Below are 7,317 nucleotides of genomic sequence, written 5' to 3' on the forward strand. Positions count from 1 at the left end.
GTTAACAAATCTCGATCGGAGAATCTTCCTTTGTATTCTTCATTTGCATCTTCTATACTAGAGATTTTCAATCAAGTTCTATTGTTCATTGTTTCCAGAAAGGCTGCGGCCACATTTGAGAGTTGACACTGGTGTTAACACTAGCACGCTTTTTGTAGTTTAAATTAGGTGTTGTTGTTCGGGCGAAGCGGCAAACACAGAGAAAAGGGAACACTGGTAACCCGTGCCAAGTGGCATGGTTTTCCAATGTTTTGGTCTATTTCATGGCTGATGAACAATACCTAATTAAATTGAGTGACAGCCTCATTTAAAGTAAGCAAGTGCAATTGTGCCCTTTTGCTTCGGTCTTTGTCTCAACACGGAGATTTCGATTTTTAGTGAGGAGGAGCAAGGAGGTGAAAGGTAAGTGCCTTGTTTTGTTTTTGTATCAATGTACATTTTGTCTGATTTTTATTTTTTGGCTGGATTGGAAGGTCCAGTAGTGCATATAAAGTGTTTAACTAAGCGTTTAAAAGATTTTCATTTCATGTACTTTCAGCTACCAACAACCCATCCTGCCAGCAGAGCCTTTCTCTACTCGACGAGAAAGAAAAATCATGTTAAGTCTTTATTGAGTATGTGCAAGCCGCTGCTTGGAGGCAGTTTCCAACCCCGGCCAAGTCTCGATCGCACTCCTAGACGCCATATCTGCTCGCAGGGTGCCAACAACCGCAGACACGGTCACTACCATACCCTTACTCCTACTACCCCGTTAGTTTGCCGTTTCAGTGGCACTACCCGCCAACACCTCACCAACCAACCTCGCCTGCGGCAACTCAAAGTCCTTCGCGGGCAGAAGGAGCCAAAAGGCGAAAGCCTTCACAATGGTGTAATGTAGAAGAAGAAATATTGATTAAAATCTGTGAGGAAAACATGTAGCCATTAAGGCGAGCCGGCCAGGGGGGACAGGCTTTGTGGAGCGACATAGCCACGAAGCTTCGCGAGGGATGCAAGGACATTGGTGTTAATGCCGAACGCGACGATTCAAGAGTTAAAGACAATCTTTTTGATTTGTCCCGCAAATACAAGCAAACCAAGGATAATTTGCATCTTTCGGGCGAAGAAAGTGACGCAATTCAAGACTGCCCTCATTTGCAATCCTTAGATGAATTTATAGGGTCAAAGGACTCCATAGCTCCAAGGCAAGGAGTCCAGTGAAATCGAGGGGACGTCATCGGCAGGTGTTCGAGAAGAAACTGCTACACTCAGTGACGAAACCGGCAGTTCAGACGAAAACGTGCCGCTGGTGATAGCCCGACGAAAAACTTACACAAGAAACGAACCACAAAGCATGAAAGCAATGATGCTGCCGACAGGAAGCGACGAAAGGTTCAGCAAAAGTATACGGAAGACAAATGGTTAGCCCTTTTCGATCAGCAAACGAAACTGATGAACGAAATGCAGAAACGCGAATATCTGCTTTTTGCGGGATCGGAGAAAAGTGCGGAGAGCTGTAAAGAATTGATAGTGGATGCAATCCAGAGCTCGGATCTGTTTTGAAAGAGAATTAACTGCGTTTATTTATGTGTTCAAAGGCAATTGTAAAACAATCAATTATGAGTTCGGCGAGGCAAAGTCGGTAAAGTTTGTTGCCACTCTTTTTATAATTTTAGAACATCAATAATTACATTCATCGAAAATGAGAGTACAAGTCGTAACATATGTTAAACTTTGGATCGTGCATGGGATTGTCTATTTAAAATATTGCCATTTCGTGACTTGTTGCAGCTACATTTGGTTTGTAACCTGATTAAATATTTTAATGATATTTATTACTCGCATTCAGATTAATGTTCTGGAAAACGTTATTTAGTATCAAGGAGTGCTTTTTCTCCTGGAAAAAATAAAGCCGAGACGAAACGAGCGGCACAACCTAAAAAAAGTTATGGAAGGTCGGCCATAGCTTGCCTAACAATTCTGCCGGCAGGGTCTCGTAAGCCTGGGGTAGTAATATTCCCATCTCCGTCGTCGTCTTCATCAACCTCGTCGATATCATCAGAATTCAAGTTAAGAAGAACTCGGTTGGTGTGCCCTTCCAGATGTTTCTATAGACAGCACCAACGATTCTACAGTTTTCCAAACGCGTGTTCCACTACAACTCTTCCTCTGAGCAGACGATTGTTAAAACACTCGTGGGCTGGGGTTAACCTTTCTATGCTCGGGAAAGGAGTTATCAGCCATGCAGGGGGTAGGCTGGGTCTTCTAATATCAGTGGTCTTATATCTTGGTTTCAAGAAACCACGACGCCGAGTAAGCCACAAAACAATAGGTTCAGTGAGTAAAAACTAATCAATTTGCGCGTGCAAAACTAATTGCTTTGCACGTGCATTACAGTTAATCACACTTTTTCCCGTCCACTGCAAATCAACAACGCGCAATGGTCGTATTTATGGCTTTTGGAGACCGTGAGCACACGATAGTAAACACAGCGTATACCAAATTAGTGCCTGAATAGTTAGCGCGCATCGGACAAGTTGAAAATGAGGAATAATCGCGAATCTCACTATGGCGATCAAAGAATTCAAATCAACCAGTTGCAAAATTCAGTTGCAAAAGACTTCAAATCACCCAGTTGCAAAATTCAGTTGCAAAAGACCTCAAATTACTCAGTTGCAAAATTCATATGAGTTTTCAAGTCTCACATTTGGTAATGTGTTTATTACCCTACGCATTCACGTCGTGGCTATGTGCTTGTCAATCTGTAAAGGACTATTAACGAACGATTTTCATACCGAATGAAGAAAAGAACTGGGTAATTAACACATTACCAAATGTGAAACTTGAAAGCTTTTCGCTGTTTTGAAAGAACTGTATACCATCATTACAGTAAGAAATTCTTTGAGGAAAATCTGACGGTCACACAATATGCGTATAGGGAGGGCTGCAGCTGTACAGACGCCTTGCTTTAAATACAGCGTAATTACTTAAGGGCACTTGATGATAAGGATTGTAACTATGTTAGGCTTTTTGCAATGGATTTTTCGAAAGCCTTTGATATTGTAAAACAGTCGTTAGTTGGGGAAAAGCTAAAGGCTCTTCATCTCAATCCTTGTCTTGTTAACTGGTACTTAAGCTTTCTAATGGATAGGAAACAAAGACTGATATTTAAGGGTGTTATCTACAAATTGCATAATGTGAACAAAGGAACAACCCAGGGTAGTGTCAGTGGGCCCCATCTTTTTAATTTCTTTCTTAACGATTTGACCATTAGGGATAATGACCTTACCAGCATAGTTAAATATGCTGACGACACCACCTTGCTAGTCAAAGTATTGAAAAATGAAATAGATCTTTCTCAAGAGGTTGTCAATCAGTTTTTCAGTTGGATCCAAGATAATGCCATGGCATGTAAAATGTAAAAAAAAATGTAATGAACTAATACTTTGTAAGAAGTTTACTCATGATATAGACCCTGTGAGCAATATAACGCAAGTTTCTTGTTTAAAAGTGTTAGGGGTTACTTTATAAAGTAATCATAGATTTAATGAACAATTAAGGTTAAGCAGCAGGAGGCCAACAAGTGTCTGTATGTGATAAGATGTTTACGCAAAGAGGGATACCAGCAAACAGATGTAGCTTACGTATTTAGATCAATTGTTTTACCTAAAGTAACGTACGGTCTACCCGTATACGTCTCCTCAACACATGAATTAACAACGGTCCAGAATTTTCTACAGCGCTGCTTTAAACGCAAATATATTTCGTACCAAATTGACATATATAGCGTATTAGAAGAGGTTGATCGCTCACTATTCAAGAAGATCTCCAGTATGCCTGGTCACCCTCTGTACCCTTCCGTCCCCAAAATGAAGGAAAGCTCAGCGCGCCTCCGAGTTCCTAGTAGTCAACTCCCTAGGGTTAATACCCAGTGTCTTAAAAATAGTTTTTTTAACAGGCTTTTTTTCAAATATAGAGTAGCTGTTTAATGTAATGTCGATAGCCTTGTAATTCTAATTAATTCTTTCTGCTATTTTTAATGTAAGTGTTCTTGCTCTAGCATGTATTTTTGCTTAAAAAACAAAAATGACCTATTATTATTATTATTATTATTATTATTATTATTATTATTATTATTATTATATAATATATAATTTAGCCAAGCCTAAAAGCGGAGTTCCCCTCTCTAACCCCAGAAAGCAAATTTTACACTCTTTTTGGAGCTGAAGCTGACGTTCTTATATAATTTTGGCGTTGTGAGGCTGAAAACGTTCTTAAAGATGTTCTCAATTTTACATGGTACAGGACCGGTTTTTAATAACTGAAACCTTGCGGACGTGGCTAGGAAACCTATCAAGTGCTTAATTTGATGGTGTTCAAAAGTTTAATATTTTGTAACGATTGTCAATAAGAACTGCTCATCAAATGAGATGTGTCATGCAATGAGAAAATCCTCGTTATGTTATACTAGATTTGCGGCGCGCCTGAGCTCCGCTATAATTGAAATGCGGTTTTTTGTGCGAGCATCACTTCTACTTTTCGTCTGTTTTTATAGTGTCAAAATAACAATTAGCAACTTTTCACTGCGACAACGAAGGCAGCAAAGGCAGCAACCTTATCTGATATTTTAGTTATTAGCGTTTAACAATTCCTTCATTTCCCGATCTTATGACGAACTTTCTTTATGGAGGTCGAAAACAATTGCTAATGTGCAAGGAATAACAGTGTATGCTGCATAAGCACATGACTGTCCAAAATTTTCTTTACCGGAGCGTAAAGAGAGTTATTCTACAACAAGTTGTTCTGTTCAGAGATCAAATCTGAATGCGTGAAGAGCACGCAGGTGCGTGCCAAACGAGTAAACACTTGAGTTGTGTCGACACTAGTGTTACATTGTGTTTCTCTCAAGTGTGTGACCGCAATCATTGTTGGGTGTTACTTGTTGCGTCCGTTTACACATCCTGTTGCATGTTGTTGCCTGTTGTTGCCTGTTGTTGGGAGTTATTGCACTAAATTCGAAACTGGTCAAACTTTTGAGCGAACAGCTCCCAACATTTCTTTTATTCCGTGATCGCCGAAGTTGGATCCCTATGCAAAGCTCTTTCAACATTGTTGGGGCCAAGCATGTGCATTATACATGATCTCCATCTGCATAGCAAGCCTAAACATATTGAAAACAAGATGGCAGCCGAATTTTGTAAGTTTACAAAGTCTTACGGGTCGTATCCATCCCATAATACACTTCACGCCTTTACAGAAGGGACTGTTTCAAACTGGAGCAAAGGGGAATTGTCTGCGCGAGCGCGAGCCATTGAAGATCGAAGACAATGTGGCGCCATTTTGTTTTGCGGGGTGTGTTGTGCGGTATTTATAATTGAAGATCGGCGCTCTAGAAACACAGTTCAAAAAAGATTGAAAGAGCGTTTATTAGTTCAGCAAGAGTTCTACCACTGAGAGATTTTACAGTATTTGCTGTCCCTTCTATTGGCGGGATTTGGAGATCAAAGTCTGAACAAAATGGTTTTTTTCATGTGAAGCAAAGCAGAGTGACGGGGCTTCTTCTTTCAATCAAGGTGGCTAAGAGGGAAATAAATTAACGAGGTCAAGGAGTCGAAGTTGTGTTTGTGTTATTGCAGAATTATTTGATGAAAGCATTCCTCAGTTTCAGTGTCAATAACGGAGGCTAAATCTTGACTTGAGAGTGTCGGTTTTATTTACAAATTGAGAATAAATTTGCTTAAAAATATTACCCCTCCCCCAAGTTTAAATTTTCATTGTCAACGTTTTCATTCCTTTCTTTTTCAGTGGTATACAGTAACGGGTCTTAAAAAATGTGCAGCGTTCAAAATCAACATTTTCTTCGTCTGCACTATTTGAGTATTGGCGTTTGACGAATTGTGGCATACTTTCCTAGACTTGGATCTCTGCAATCCTTGGGTATTTGCCCCTTTTGTTCCTTTCAAAACACAGGTAATTTGTTGCAAATGCTTTACTTTGAAAAAAAATATTTTTTCTACGATTTTTTTCTGTTTCGTGTCAGTGTTTAGCTGCAATGGTTTCTCTTAAAGAACCTTACTCACCCACTTTACATTTGCACGCCTTTGTTGTTGTTGTTAGCCGGGAATTTGGAGCGTCTTCTTCTGGTGTACTTCAAAGCTAAATTTAAGTTAAAATGATTGTAACCTAAATAATTATTGTTTGATTCCCATTAATTTACTTGATATTTTAAACCTGTTGATGATAAATAATGATATTGAGGGACAAATCAGGATCAAAATTTAGGTACATGCAGGATGAAATCATTTAGTTTCCTGAATTTCACTTATAATATTAACAAGGTGTTTACATATTATTAGAAAATATATATCATTGGACACCTTGTTCTTAGATCTTGGTACTAGCAAAACAGAGAAACCATATCACTCTTTCTTGCACAGCTTCTTGCACTGGTCGTTGATATGCTTAAGCCTATGATAACTACCTTAACTGCATCTCTAAAGACCATGTCTTCCATCACAATGGCTCAAAATCTGCTGAGGTTTTGCTCCACTATTCATCATTGTTGACAGTTATTTGATATATTCACTGTTTTATTCAGTTAGCAAATGATATAAAATATCATTAATAATTTAAATGTGAATTTTAACACTGATTGGGCACAAATAAATTATCATTCATGGTCTTCATCTTCAGTTTGTTGGTTTAAGCAACATTATTGAAAGTAATAAGATAAATGACTAACTTTGTTGTGCTAAAAGTTATCATATTATTATTGCCAATAACAGGTACACTGTATTTTGCATGTGAATATCATTGTACATTATAAATTATAAAATAATTAGCATAGTATATGCACTCCCATTGGTCAATGGCTGTGTTTAGATGAGAGTATGTAAACACGGCTGTGACATCACACAAAGTTTGATTGGTTATGTGTTGTTAGACGCACGTTCTGATTGGCTGGTAGGAAATAAGAACGTATATCACCAAAATCTGTTTCAATGAAGAAGTAAAAAAACCAGATTTCCCTTCATTTATCAAATAAATCATTTTTGAGAAATAGTTTATAAAAGCAATAGAGGACTTTTATCTTTGTTTACATAGCCTCATCTAAACACAAGGGGAGTTGGGAGAATACTCGAAAGTTATGGAAACCCTCGACTGTGTCTCGAGTTTGCATAACTGTAGAGAATTCTCCCAACTGCCCCTTGTGTTCAGATGAGGCTATGTAAACATGGAAAACGTCCTCTATTGCTTAAATAACACAACAAAATATAAAGCAAATACAAGAGGAGCATTTCCAGAAGACAATTTGAAGCAGATTCAACCAAACCTTTGCCT

This window comes from Montipora foliosa, chromosome 9 (genome assembly GCF_036669935.1).
Source record: "Montipora foliosa isolate CH-2021 chromosome 9, ASM3666993v2, whole genome shotgun sequence".
Lineage (NCBI taxonomy): Eukaryota > Metazoa > Cnidaria > Anthozoa > Scleractinia > Acroporidae > Montipora > Montipora foliosa.